The sequence below is a fragment of the Corvus brachyrhynchos genome, unplaced genomic scaffold, assembly GCF_000691975.1.
Source record: "Corvus brachyrhynchos isolate BGI_N302 unplaced genomic scaffold, ASM69197v1 scaffold10, whole genome shotgun sequence".
Classification (NCBI taxonomy): Eukaryota; Metazoa; Chordata; class Aves; order Passeriformes; family Corvidae; genus Corvus; species Corvus brachyrhynchos.
Window position 1 is genome coordinate 10,016,963 of NW_008236180.1, and position 15,008 is coordinate 10,031,970.

Below are 15,008 nucleotides of genomic sequence, written 5' to 3' on the forward strand. Positions count from 1 at the left end.
TTCCGGCGTATTTCTATGTCACTGCTAGATCACAGTTGTCCTCAATAGGGAAACCTGAGTGCACCCACCGTTTACATTTTCCAGTTGCCTTTCCAGCTTCTTGGTAAACTGTAGGGTTATCTGAATTTCAAGGGTCATATTCTTGCCTCAGTGATACTGGCGGAAATTCAGAAACAAGCAGAGAGATCCTAGACTACACCAATGTCTCACACGACTGTAGCACCTCGTGTGGGCAGGTCACCCATCCTGGTAAAGCAGAGAGAAACTCCAGGTGAGTGCATTACCTCAGTGGGGTGCAGGTTATCATTCAGGATGACAGATTCCATGTGAACACACATTGCTGAGGAACCGTGGACAGGGAACGTGTACCCACACCGAGGAATCGTGTGGCTGGGGACAGGACATGGGGCCGGTCTCAGCAGGCGGATGGCCACCTCTCAGTGTCCCCAGCATAAGTGGCACTAATTGGCTCTGTCTCCTGGAAGCAATCCTGCCAGCTGAGTAAGTTGGTGCTCTGTAAAAAAATAATTTTTCAGTAAATAGCCTTTGCTAAAGTAATTGCTTTTACATTATCTCTACCACACACTTGTTAAGAATAAGCTGCAGTTCTGTCTCCCTGAACATGCTTTCAGTTACCATTTCTGGCTGCACTTCTGTGTTTGCTTCTACTGCCATCAGGCACTGCGAGGTGTCTAGCACAGCGTGGCATACAAATGGCTCAATTTGTTCATTCTTCACTTTGTATGTATCAGAAGAAATGGGAAATAGGAATTCATCTCACTTGCAAAGTGATCATAAAGCATCCTTTATAGTAAATATTAATGATGCATTAATGAGCATTGCTATTTCACTGTTACTAATGAGTATTGAGGAACAGAAATTAGAAGTCCAGACCAACTTACTCTGATGTGAAATTAAGGTGCTTTTTGGCCTTACTAGAAAGTGACCGAGTTGCTGCTTGAAATAAATAGAAGAGCTAAAACTAGAGGCTGTGTGTAGCTCACACTCTACTGATCTGTCCACAGGACAAAATCCTTAGTGCTAGCTTTTGTTGGCTGTTTGCTGCAAACCATGGCTCTGTGGGAGAATGTCTAGCAGTTCTCACACTGAACAGACAGACCAGCATTGCCCCTCAAATATAACAAATACACCAAAGCTCTGCACTGGGTCATTCCCTGGGTGCTGTAGCTACCCTTGGGGTAAAACACAGCAAGTGCTCAGCACAACATACTGAACTACTCAGCAGTCTTTAATGGAGGAAGTGGAAAATACTGCATCTGTTTGAAATAAATGGGGAATTTTAGGGAGGTAGAATGGAATTACCCAAGCTGGGATCTGACTTCAGTTAACTGGTGTTAACTCTTGCAAAAGCAGCCTCAAATTTTTCAATGATCGCACTGGTCAGAAGTTCAGTCTGACCTCTTGTCCTAGGGATGGCATTCCAAACATCCTGGTACCTCCTACCATGGGGAGGTGGGCTGGGTCATTGCTGACTCAGAGAAAATCACTGTTGCTAATCTCTGGAGCTGCTTCCACAGCACTTGGAGTTTATCAAAGCCGTCACCTAAAATGTGCCATCACTTGTCATAGCTGTTCCAAGGTTCCTCATTAGCAAAGCTTTTTGTACATGTCATATCCAGTCTGTTGGTGCTGCTGGGCAATGGCCCACCTCTGCAGTGCTTCTGTGCCATCCATATCGGTCATTCCTGGTCTGATGCACTTTATCTGCAGAGGCTGCTGAAGTTCTGGGGTACTACAGGAACTTTACTGCATGTAGAAGTTGCACATAGATATGCAAAAGATGCTTTTTCATGCCAGACAATTTACATCTTAGAGAACGCCTAAAGCTGTGACTGTGAAGGTGTAATTGTGGCACATCCAGGGAGCTCTGAACTTCTTTGAGGAGCAGAGGTAACAGGAGCACACTGACAGAGCCTTCAGCTTTCTGAGGCTGTGACTCTCCTGGTTCTCTGCTTACCAGTAAGGGCGATGCAGAGCTGCAGATCACCTTAAACAAAATCACTTTGCTTTGCCCCAAAATATGAACCATTTCCAATTAAACTGGTGCACATTTACAGTCAGTCAGTCTCACAAGTTCTGAGGATTTCCAGCCTCACAGGAAATAAGTACCAAAGGCAGCACCATTGAGAGTCTTGTTGTTCTGTGCCTTTATGCCCTGTGGTGTCTGTCCTGATGGGGATGAACTCCAGTGGATTTTCCCATAGCTGGGCATTTACTGTTCTCTCTCATCTGCTTTCTGTGCTAGTGAATACAAGGTCACTGCTCCTGAAGCTTTTCCCTTCACAGATGCATTCATAAAAATTCTTTTCTGTCTGACATCTACAGCGAAACACAAAATGATAACAGAATTTAGACTTGTGTCTTTACATCAGATCTGGTGGAAAGCTGCCAGTTGCTTTGAAATTATACTGATGGATAAAGAGACACGTGTATGTAACATATGCAAACGTAGCACAACGACATAAATCCCATTTCCTTGGGCAATCAGGTTGAAGATAAGAAATCTGGCAAGAAAGAGTCACCGCAGAATGCTCTGCCAAAGATGAGGTTGGCATGGAAATGGAGGAGATGGCAAAGGAAAATTTAACATTTTGCCGGAAAACTATTTCTCCCAAAGTTTTAATCAAAATGTTTTGGCAGAATTTATTTGTTACAAAAGAAATAATATAAAATGAAACTTGATTTTCCATCAGTAAAATTTCCATGGAAAGTTTTAGATGAGGCACAATAGAAAGCCCAAGAAAGATTGCAAGCAGCAACAAAACCAGACAGACTGATCTCTTTTAGCTGGAAAACATAAGGATCAACAGAAGCATGACATATGGGGAAAAATATACATGGACTGAGGTGAAAGTTCTTAGGAAGTGAGGACCATTCCGTAAATGGCTTTGCATTTGGGTGACAGTGAAAAAAATTACCCTCAGAAGTTGTCCAAGCAACAGTGTCTTGTTTATATCTTGTGGTCTTATGAGTAACTGACTGGAAAAAAACAAGAATGAAAAGATAACAATTACAATAAAATTAAATTAAATAAGCCAGTGACTCATTACAGAGCAGTAAAAACAAAAACAAGATCATTTAGGTCCCAATAACAACAAGAGAATTAAAAGGAAACACAAAAATGGCTAGACTGTTTTCCTTATATGTACAATCAACCACATGGAGATAGGAGAGGAGCAGAACCCATCACACAGTTATTCACTGGAAGGCAGAGAATACAGAAAATATGAACTCTGATGCTACAGTACTTTGGCAATGTTAATTTGAGTGGGACAGAGCTTTTTCTGAAGTGCCATAGAGGGACATTCCCCTCCACACATCCTGGCGAGGCACCCCACGGGAACTGACAGCAGGATTTATCCCACAGTCTTGCTCCAGAAATGACTTTCCTTAAGCAATATTGTCAGGCTTTAGAAAAGTGTTATCAGTGAAGACCCATCCATGATCTCCTTCATAATTCTGATAAAGACTCAGGGCTAATCCTGGAGTAAATGCAATCCAAGAAACTCTTGGAATATTTAAGAAAATAAGCTCAGTTTCATATGACTCTGCTGGGACAATTTGTGAAGCTCCTGTTCTCCCAAAGCACAGTAGTGTTTGGAACTGTGCATCCTGAACTTGGTGCTGTTCACAGAAATATCACATGGAATACTGAATCTTGCATGGCTGCAGTGCTTTGATTTAGCAAAAACTCTAAAAGATTTATTCTGAAGAAGAAAATTTATTATACAAAGGAGTACCTTGACTTTTCAATGCTATTTAATTACCAATGCCAATAAGAAGCTGAAAAACTCAGAGTAGAATATCAAAATTCCCAAACTTTGGGGTCATTTGTATTGGCTCACCTCTGAACAAATTTTATTTCTCTGTCTCTTTTCACATATTCCAGTGTTCTCACTGATCTCTAAAGTGTCCCTTCTTCAATATCTGAAGTGCGATGGAGAGAGGAGCACAGGGACTTTTGTACTGCATTGGGGTTATTTGTGACAGAGTTTACAGACCTTTAACTTTGCTGCAGTAGGAAGGCTGACCAGCTGTTTCTGAAGCTTTAGAAATTCTGTGTAAATACATCTTGTTTAGTTCTACTTTAGCATTGCATCCAAAGAACAAAAGGCGCTTTATAAGCACAAAGTGTTCATTCCACTAATAAGGTAAAGCAGTATCTTGGAGGAAAACAAGACACAAAGCAGCAAAATGATTTCCCCATATTTGCTCTGGGAGCCACTAGGAGAGCAATAAATAGAATCTAAATCTCCTGACTGCTTGTCCTGTGCTTCAGCCACGAGACCAGGCTCCATCTGACAAGCCCTGATTTCTGGTGTGAGCATTGTTGCGCCGCACAGATGGTAAATCCTGGTGCAGAGTAAACAGGCTGAGCAGGGAACAGCTGCACATGCCTTTCTGACAAGCACCTCGCCCGTGCTGGCCATGCGGGACATTTGTACCCGTCACATCTCTTACCCTGCCCTGCCCTCAGTTTGCTGAGTTGTTTACAGCCTGCTTCCCTGGAAGTCAGCACAGCTTTTCACAGCTAGTCCTTCAATCCTTGAAAAGACATGACTCAAGCATTTTAACTGTTTCGCTGCAAGGCTTCTGTGGCTGCAGTTTGTTGCTGTTTCGTGCTTGGGTTCCTGTCCTTTGCTGTGCTGTCGCTGGGCAGGAACGCTCTCCTGGGGTGTTCCTGGCACTGGGAGCTGCAGCCATGAGGGTAACACAGAGGTGCACTGATTTCAGGCTCCCTTGCCTTCACCAGGCTACACATTTTAAGGCTTGTAGGGCTGAACAAACACATCCTTCACGAGCAGCTCAGTTCTTTCACCAGGAAAGATGCTGCCTAACTGAGACCACGTAAGGCAAGGCCACTCTCAGTTTTTTATTTGTACACACAAGCCTTTCCCTAGGGAAGAATTTGTCTCTTTAGTCAAGAAAGCTTCGTAGGAAACATTTTCTTGCCCCCAGCTTCTCCAGTCCTGGTTTACCAAAGGAATGACACCGACCCCTCTCCTGTTGCGTTTGTGTTCACAAGTTCCAGTTTGCTATATGCATGCTCTGGTTTTGATGAAAGTGTGCTGAATTTATACTTCTGCTCTAAAATAGCAACTTACCAACTGGGCTTTGTACTTTGAAATGTCACTGCCAGTGGCATAACAGATGCTCGCAATAAGCTGACAACCTGGATTTTCCACTGAGGAGTCATTCATGGATGCTGCTGTTGTAGCAGATTCTGACAGTTCTTCAACTCGTAACTCACCACTTTGCTTTTCTTTAACTGCTGAAGATTGTGTCCCAGGTGACTATAAAAACTTAGTTTTATTTAATCTTCAAAATGTATTCAGTGTGCTACCAGACGAATGTAGCAGAATCAGTCCTTGTTGGAAGAGATTACAAAATAAAGGGTGATAAGAGAGAAAAAAAAGTGAGGAGCTTAGAGCCATGAACAATGCAGAATTTTTCTTAGAGGTTATCGAAAATTCATTGGAAACCACCAAACTATAAAATCAGAGGCTGAGTTCTCATCATCTTCACTGACACGTAGTAATTTCAGCATAAACTAGGAGAGATGAACTGAGTTCACTTTTTTTCACCTCTTCCAAAAATCTAGTAAACATCCAGAAAAAGTCTCAGGCTGAATTGGCATGTGCCAGGCTGAACAGCTGGGAAGCAAAGAGGAGGTGTTCTGGCAGGGATGATAGGGGAAACCAAGCGGTACCACTCTGAGCAGAACATGCTCCCACACAGGGACCAGAGCTGCAGCAAGAGAGGTGCAAAGGTTCACCTTGATGGGACAGAATGCCTGAAGAGAGAGGCACAGAGGGAGACAGGATCTCCTCAGACAGCAGCTAAAGGAGGACGATAACAGCAGCAGCTTAAAGCTGTCACAGAATGTTTATTATTCACCAGTGTTACACACTGCAAAGCTTTTTGATGTCTGCTCAGCTCAGACCTGGAAGAGCTGCTGAGCCTCAAGTTGCAAGGTTAACCCAGTTTGATTCCCGGCTTGGCCAAAGCCTGTGCTTAACCCTGACATGTTTGAAACTTAAGCTATAAAGTGTCATAAACAGGGACCACTTGGTTTTAAATGTAAGTATAGAGAGTCATTTTATGACAAAATGGTCCAGCAGGATGTTCTGGTATCTCTGTCCATACAATCCTGGCTCTGCTAAATGAACTGCTCAGAAAATGAGTTTGACTACCAGGGAATAAGATGTGTTATATCTTGCAGATATCAAACCTGTTGTTTTAGTACCTCCCTGAAATTTGAAACGGGCTTACACCACAACAACGTCATCAGGCAGTAAGATTGGTGGGCAGTTGAGGTTCACTAAGCAAATTAAGCCACACTTGAGAAGTGTTTTGTGACAGTGAATCTGTCTGGGCCTTTACCAACACACAAATGTTACGGGAAAAAAGTGTTTATAACTGGCATTTGTATTCCAGCAAAAATTTTAGCAGAGAGCTGAACTTAGAGCAAGTGCAAGTGCTGCCACGTGGTTCAGAGTGCTGGGGTGTCACACGGTGCCCAGTGAGCTGTGATTTGTTTCTCTGCAGCCCACGAGGACCTGGAGTCATTAGCAACAAAACTAATTCTTGTTTTGTGCAAGGCAAACCCGTGAGGGGAGAGGGGAGGAAGCAGCAGGCATACATCAAGCGCTCTTTAGGCAGCGAGCCTCTGCCAAGGAGAGATAAGGAGAAATGAATTAGCTAGTCTGGAACCAGCTCCACTTCTTCTTCTCAAATAACTTCGGCTCTGTGCCTAGTGAAAGCACATCCTTCCTTTGAATGTCTTGTTTCCATTCCATGTTAATTTTCTAGTGCTAAACTAATTTGCTGAGGCTCTGCTAATGTCCCTGCCAGAAGAGCTTCCATCGCCCTTATCTTTATTTACTCAGAAACATCATGACAGTGTATTTTAGCCCTCTTTGCCTTTCAAATTATTTTCAGCAACATTCCCCATCTATCCCAAAAGCTGCTTCCTGCACAGGGGTACATCTTAGCAAGAGGAAAATGCGAATGCAGCAGTCAGGTCCTGGACACGTTGCACAGTGGTGGTGACAGAGGAGAGCTGGTAGCCCTGACCTTGGCTCAGCCAGCAGGCTGGAATGCCAGCAACACCAAAAAGCAGCACCAAGCCTGTAAATGGCCTGAACCTGACATTTAATGGTCACTCCAGGCAAGAATCTGCTCTGCTTGAACCAGTGTGGATCATCCCTGTCAGCTCTGAGCCACAGGGTCTGCCTTTCCCGGGGCTGGCACAGCTGACTGAGCGTGGCAGGTCACAGCAAGGGTTCTGCACTGCTCAGCAGCAGTCTCCCCTTTGCCTTTCCAAAATTTGGGCCGGTTGCTGGAGTTTTCTAGCAAGTAACTGCAGCAAGAAAGAGGGGCAGGCCTTAAGTGCTGGATCAGTGTCGTGAGACAGGCCCATACACAGTCCAGGGCCCTTTTCTTGCAGCACCTGAACCTAATGGCTCCACATAACTTATTTTGTGCTCTTTAGTCAGTGGAGTATTTAATCGTTTTGTAACTAAAACCTGTCCTTAGGTTTATCTGTTCTGCCCGTGTCTGCGCCTTTCTCCGCGGAGAGAGGAGCCCGTGGAGCCGGGCGGTGGCTGCACCCGAGCATCCCCGCCGGGCTGCAGGAGGTTACAGGAGGGCAAAGCTCATCCCGCCCTCCCTCCGTCCCCTTGCGGGCTGGACGAGGAGCCTCCCTCGAATGACGTAGGATGATCCTGTTTCCTAGCGCTCACCCCAATGCTTCGCTGACAGGCAAAATGATCCCTGCCAGGAGCATAGTGCCTTTTGTGCGATAGCACTGAAGATGCTCCCTCCCCACAGGCAAAGTGCCTCCAGCAGGATAAAGACATGGGGCCCTTCCCCTCTCCTGGAAGCTGAAGATTTGGGGGGAGCCTGTCCCGTATCTTTGGAGACTCAGCTATCTGGAGCTTCTTACCTTCTTCTCCTTCCCTGCTTACTTATGACACTCACTGGAACCAGATTTAATGCTACACTGCTTAGAACACGTCAAGAGTAAAGCCTTCCTGTTTTATTTTGTCTTTGGAATAAAGTCCAGGGTTACAATGACTAGAGGTTCTCTTCAGTTTCCTGTTAAATTGTTTCTAATTATACATCTCTTTTAATCACGATCTCTTGGCTGATGGTAAAAGGAAATGCAGTAGGGTTTGGCTTGGACATCACAGCTAATGACTTTCTAGTAGTTTCAGTACAACAAGGTACCAGTGCCACCTCTTGTTAGTAAAATCTGATAGCAACAAGCCAGTGACTAATGGTCCAGGACCAGTCTTGTTCTGTTCCACTGCTGTCACATAAAGTCACTTTCTTGCTTAGCTTATGCGGCCATTGGGGATATTGGATGGAAAATTTTTACACCTAGAGTACATTTGCAACGTTGAAAACTTCTGGAAGATTGTGCAGTGCTGGTTCTGGGGACAGGTAGCAACACAGTCGTGACCATGGACAGCAGTGCAAGTCATCAGCAGAGCCCTGAACCCCAACCTTTCAGCCCTGAGCACCTGTACAGAACCCAGGGATCTAAACCTTGCTCCTCTCAGGAGACACAGGAAACTTTAGGAAAACAAAAGCTCTTTTCTCTTGCTCTTTTAGATTGGCAGGGAGCACATGTACTCCAAGGAACAAGAGTATCAAATTTGAATTACTGTTTATTTCTACCACAGCCATGCCCAGAATCTTGGACTGAGTTGGGACCCTGTTGCCATGTACTGTTCAGAACGTGTCCAGAGAAACTACAGCATGAATGAATAAAACAGAAACAGTGAGAAAAGAAACAAAAGTAGAAGGAGGGGAAATAATCTGAGTGGAGTGAGAGAGCTGGTGATAGAACTTGGTCAGGAAAACCCAAGTATTGAACCCACATCTCTCGAGCAGTCAGTCATACGTTGACTTTACCACACTGCCCAGTTCCTGTTTGTATTCAGAAAGATGCCTGTATCTAGGAGCTACAGCAAAGTTATTACGAGTTCTGGTAAAGACTTCTCTTTTGTTCAATGCCAGAGCTCATTCTAATGAGAATGGAACAGAATCCCTATGTCAGCATACTTTTGATATGAACACAGATGTTAATACAACAATCTATGAAAAAACTAAGAACACTTGCTTTAGTTTTATAAATGGATGTAATCCTACTGAAATTAATAATACAACTTGTCCCAATTGCAGAATTAAATGTACATTCTCTCCTCTTTTAAGACCAGTACCACTATTTAGTACCATGTCTTTACTAATAATTGTGTAAAACCCCAATCCTGTACTTTTGACAGCAATCTCCTTGGCATAAATATATTCAGGATTTAGTTCAAGTGTCAGTGTTGGCCAAAGCAGAGCCCCAGACTGTGTGTGCTTGGAGCAAGGTCCTGCCTGTTTCGCTGCTTCATTGATGATAGCAGCAGCGCAGCTCCCTGTCTAGGGCTAGAGATGCTGAGCAATACAAGCAGTGTTAAGAAGGAAGCTTCTCTGGGCTCAGGGAAATGTTGTTTGCCTTTGGCCTGAAAGACTGAGCCTCAATTCTGCTGCCAAGCCTTGGAGCTCTCACCCCGTGGACAGACGCACTCAGCTTTTTCCCATCCGTTTCATCAGAATAAAACTGTTTTGTGGTTTCTTGTTATAAACTCTTTACAGAAGCTAATTACTGTTGGCACAGAATTAACCACCAGTTGTATAAGTGAAATTTTGCTCAGCTCTGGATCCTGGCTGCACTCACAATATGGTGAGAGGAATGTGCTGCCCAGCTGTGGGTGCTACCCACAGATGCTCTGCTGGTGCAAGATCAACCCATCTGCCCTTCAGGTAGAACTTAAAAGTCCTCTTTTACTTTTTCAATAATCAGGGGATAAATCCCAGTGTCCTTGTCAACATTTCCCCTCTAAACAAACTCCATTCTAATGCTCAAGGCTGCAAGCAAACTGCAGCAGCCTGCAAATGCACTGGCACATTTACCTGTGTGCTTGATCTGCTCTGTTCCAGTGGCACATGTGGTGTGCAAGGCTGCAGGGAAAGACTCCCTTTCAGGCTAGTTCAGTGCTGAATATACTATTCTGAATAGTTGCTTTGACTGTGAAAACGAAGGGGAAAATCTGTCCTGTGCAGACCAACCTGTGAGGTTTGCATTTTATTTATGGGAAAATTATTCAGCAGGGTCAATGGGGCATTGGTTTGCAGGATGCCCTAGCTCCACTGATGAGTAATCTGCTAATTAACAGCTTTGGAAATGCTGCCAAGATGCTGCCAGGGTGATTGCAGCACACCAACAGACCTCGCTCAGCTCCTGAGCAGATGTTCTCAACAGCAAGCAGAGGTGCTGGGATGAGCAGGATGGTCTCCTACTACTCCCTCCAGCCAAAAGTTATTAGATCTTGTATCTGTCCTCAAATATAGATCTTTATTTTTGTGTTCCTGGCATCATGAGTCTCAGTAGCTGAAAGTCAGCCCTGACTTCTGTCTAAGCAAGATCTCAGTGTTTTCAGAAAGAGTAACAAAAATGCCAATAATCTGACAGTTTCCTCTTTGGCCAACAGGAATTCAACAAGTAAGTCTGCACACTGTGTCTTTAAACCTAGGAAGACTTTGTGCTGAAGTTGAGGTAAAAAAGCCACCGGTTCATGTAGGAAATTTTGAGTTTATGCACTATGGTCTCTTGTCCTTATATTTAAATGCATCTAAAATCTATAACTAAATGTCAGTGAGACATAGATGCTTGAAAGATCAGTTTTATGAGATTCCAAGTTATATTGCCAACTGCTGTCTCCCAGGAGTGTTGAATATTGGGAAAATTTGTTCTCAACCTATAAATTAATATAAAAACCCACAGGCTCTTGTTCAGTATCTTCAGTGCAACATCCTCAGTGGGCACTGAGGATGTTGGACTGAAGAAACAGCCCTGTTCCCGTGCTTTCTGTCCCATCTGTTCAAAATTCACCCTTCATTTTACATTAAATGTGCTGTTTTCTTGCCAGACCTGGCTGCTGGGGAAGAAGAATTTAAAACAGAGAAGAGTTCATGTCTGGGGTGCACATAAATTGGCCCAGGGCTTTGCAGGAGAGGAGCAGCCATCTGCTGCTGGACCTGCTGGCAGTCAGTTCCCTCGGTGTGTGTACGGGTGGGAATGTGCCCCTCAATGCCTCCTTTACTGTTTGTGTGCAGGCACAGAGGAGCCAACTTCTCCTTCAGACCACTACAGTGGTTAGTGTGGCACCTTTTCCATGTATTTCCAGATCAAGAATGAAATTTTCGTTGTGTTCTTAGTGGGTGTGCCCCTCATGCATACTCGACCACTTCTTTTGGCTTTCAATAGTGGACGTGGGTCCAAGTCCCTATGACAAACTTTTCATTTTTATCATTGAAGTGCTATCTTCTCCTTGCTTCTGTCACCTTCAGGAAACCTGTTACCCAATTCTGGGTGCTCTTTGAGGAAGCAAAGATTAAGTAATAGGCAGCAACAGGGGATGCATGACAGTGCACTGAGAAACTGCATCTCTGAGGGACAGGTTCCGTAAATGGCACCCAGAGCAGGGGACCACTGGATGCTTCCCCGTCTGGAGTTCCTTTCTGGCCGCTTTCTTCACTCGCTCGGTGTTTGTTCTCCTGCAACAGCAAGGAAATGAAGAAGAGGAAGGAAAGGAGGCAATGAGCACACATCTAATGAGGGAGGGGGCAGATTAAGGTACTAGAGGTACCCTTACAGCTTGTGCAACTGGCCTGTGCTCATCACCCAGTGTCCCAACAGGGCACAGAGGCAGTTTTCCTGTTAGACAAGAGCCTTGAGAAGGAAAGGAGAAGTGGGGCCCTGTGGGTTACAGGAAATCAGTGTGGACCAACCAACGCCCTGTCCAGACAGCACAAGCCCTGCCTTTGCCCTCACCCACCATGTTGTAGGTCTTTATCAGTCATAGAGCAATTTTGGGTGTTGTTCAGCACCAGCTAATGACCGGTATCTTTGTCCCAAGTGAAGCAATCTGAAGACCCATTCCTTCTGTGTGATTTACCCAGAGCCCCGGGGGCAATTCCAGAGACCAGTTTTTCAGCCTGTTCACACTGTTATTTTTGCTAAACAGAGTCTAATAAGGCAGTAACTTTGCTTCAAACCAAACGAGAGAGGGGCAGAGCCCCTTCTCCACACGGGCCACAGGGAGAGAAGTAAGTGCTGCTTGGTCAGGGAGGCTGAAGGCAGCAGAGCAAGTCCAGCCTGTGGCTGCCCAGTGCCAGGGACCCCCTTTCTCCTGGCCGGGAGGAATCTCTGCCATGCACAAGGAAACCCTCGAGCTGAGTCCGTTGCATGTTGTGCTGGACCCCGAAGACCCTGTGGCGTATGAATCACCTCCTGCTGTGGACCTCTGAGCCATACGAAAACCCTTCCCTTCTCTAGAGGTTCAAGCTGTGCACAGTTGATTTGTGGTGAGACTGGCGAATGTCCCCTGACCCAGCTGGGCACACTTGGATTATTTGCATGGATTATAAGGGTGTTGAAGAGTCCCAATGCTCACCTGAACCCAGCTGTGCTGGGTGCAGTACAGGCACGAGTGCCAAAGCTGGCCCTGACCAACAGGTTCCGTGAGTGTGGGCCTTGTTTTTGCACTTGGGAGAATATGGGGGTTTGAAATGTGTCAACCCCAACGCTGCCATTCAACTGAGTCAAAGGCCCCAGCTGAGTGGGTGGATTTTTACAGAAGGCCTGGCTAATTTTTAGACCATTAGTAATGTAGTTGAGGAAGATAAGGTGATGAACAGTGTGATCCAGTCTCATGCTGCAGAGTGCAGAGAGTTCAGCTGCAAGAGTTAAGAAAGAATTCTTTTCCCTGTCTGTGCCATTGCACAAGAGCAGAGGTGCCTGAGCGAGGGGACGGCAGCAGGACACGTACTGGACACGCCATGGTTTATTGGTGACCAGTATGGAAAATACCTTTCTTCTTATGCTCCAGAAGTGGGATCTGTATAAGTGCTTCTGGACAGGCAGCCTTGCCCCTCAATTGCTAAACAGCCAACAAGGAGCATTAAGAGAGGAGCTGCAGCCTGGGAGCTGTTTTGCAAGGGCTGGAGTTTATTACCATCTCTCTGTGCTGAGAATGGGCAATGTTGTCCATGGGGACTGTGCCACGGTGGTGTGAAACACCTTTAGTGTTTGTGAGCACTTCACATGAGGACAAGAGACCATAAAGAAAGGGATCGTTTAATATTTGGATGCACCGACTGCAAGGCTTAAAAGGGATTCTTTTCTCAGTGTGGTTTAGATGGATCAGTGTCATCTCTTGAAACAAGTGATCTGGATTTCTCTGTGATTGTGGAGCTGCTAGAAAAGTACAAAAATGCCCTTTACTTTCTATACAAACATTGGTAGTTTTCTTCTTAATGGTGTATCTGTGATTGCAGGTAAAAATTATCATGCAGCTCTCTAGAGATGCTCCCAGCCAAGAAAAATGGTGTCAATTCAGCTCTAATTTCACCTTCCAAAGAAAAGAAAAAGGTAGAGATGTTGAGTGAGAGAGTGCACATAACTGTTCCTACATTATTTTATTAAAGGCTCCATTGGGGTACTAATTTATTTTAATTTTTGCATGCAGTCCTGTGCAGATCCCAGACTTCTTCACTGTCTTTGGTCCCACCAAATACATCAGCTAATGCTCTGTTTACACACAGTACATACACCGGTGGTTATAAGCCTGTATATACTGTTATAGGACTTCTTTCTTGAAGTTAGATTACAGCACAGTGCAGGTAATTAAACAGTGATCTCTATACAAATTAAAAGGGTTGGTGCATACTTTATTTTGGAAGTACAATTACAGTAATTTCAGTGCATGCTGACTGCATAACAGCACGCTCACAACCCGGGGCCGATCTGGGGATGTGTGAGTGCTGCTTGCACATGCAAATGTGAGGCTTACTCACCTCCTGCCTTTGAAGTGCCACCGCTGCACAATCCCTAGGGAAATGTGCCTGCACTCCAAGGCTCCTAAATTTTCAAATGGTTTGGGAAACAGTTCTTGAAAATTAAGACTCTTCTTCCCATTTCCTGCTAAACATCACCACATCTGAGCAATACACAATACATAGCTGAATAGATGCATTTCCTTTTTCTTCTCCCCAGGTTGTGCTGGAGCTGCCCTGGGATGCCGCAGCGCTCGGAGCCATGGCAGGCACAGATTGCCACCAGAGCAGCTCCGTGTTCAGCTTATTGCTGCCTGGCTCACTGCTCATTACAGCCATTGGGCAGGCTCCAGGGGAGCTGCTTCCATGGACAGCCCATCCCGCGCCTGTGCCCAGCCCAGCCCGGCCACCCAGCACATGCTGTGTGCAGCAGCGGTGGTTGCCTTAATCCAATCAGGCTGGGTTTGAGCGTATTTGGGATTTAACTGTTCCCCACGCCACTTCCCTTGTGCTAAGGCGAATTCTTGCAAGCACACTCACGGTGTTTTTTCCTCATGAGCAGGCTCCAAGCCAGAGCTGGTGTCCAGGATCAGGGAGGGAAGCACGGCAGGCTTGCCTGAGTGATGGCATGTGCGGCAAGCAGGGGCAGCGCAGGAATTAATACGCTGCCTGTGCTCGAAAGTCTGATCTGAAAATCAGCTGGGAAGGCAGCGTGATTCCAAGTGACTGCTCATAATGTAGGTCAGTTGAATGCAAAAGTGAAAGCAGATGCACCATGAGATTCCCACGTCTGCAGAGGGAGGGGATGTCAGGCTGTAAGTGCAAAAAGCCCCAGAACTCATGTGTGACTCGTGTTTTCCGGTGAGTGACAAACGCTGCTGTCCTGCCTGGATGCGAAGCGGAGGAATCCAAGTGCGGGCGTGGATGTGAGAGTGCAGCCCCCAGGAGATGCGAACCTCGTGTGTTGGTGTGCACACACATGCTCCGGCATCCCCCCGGCATCCCTTCGGGATCGCACCCAGCCGGGATCGCACCCAGCCGAGATCGCGCCCAGCTGGGATCGCACCCTGCCGGGAGGTGGTCCAGCCCCCGCC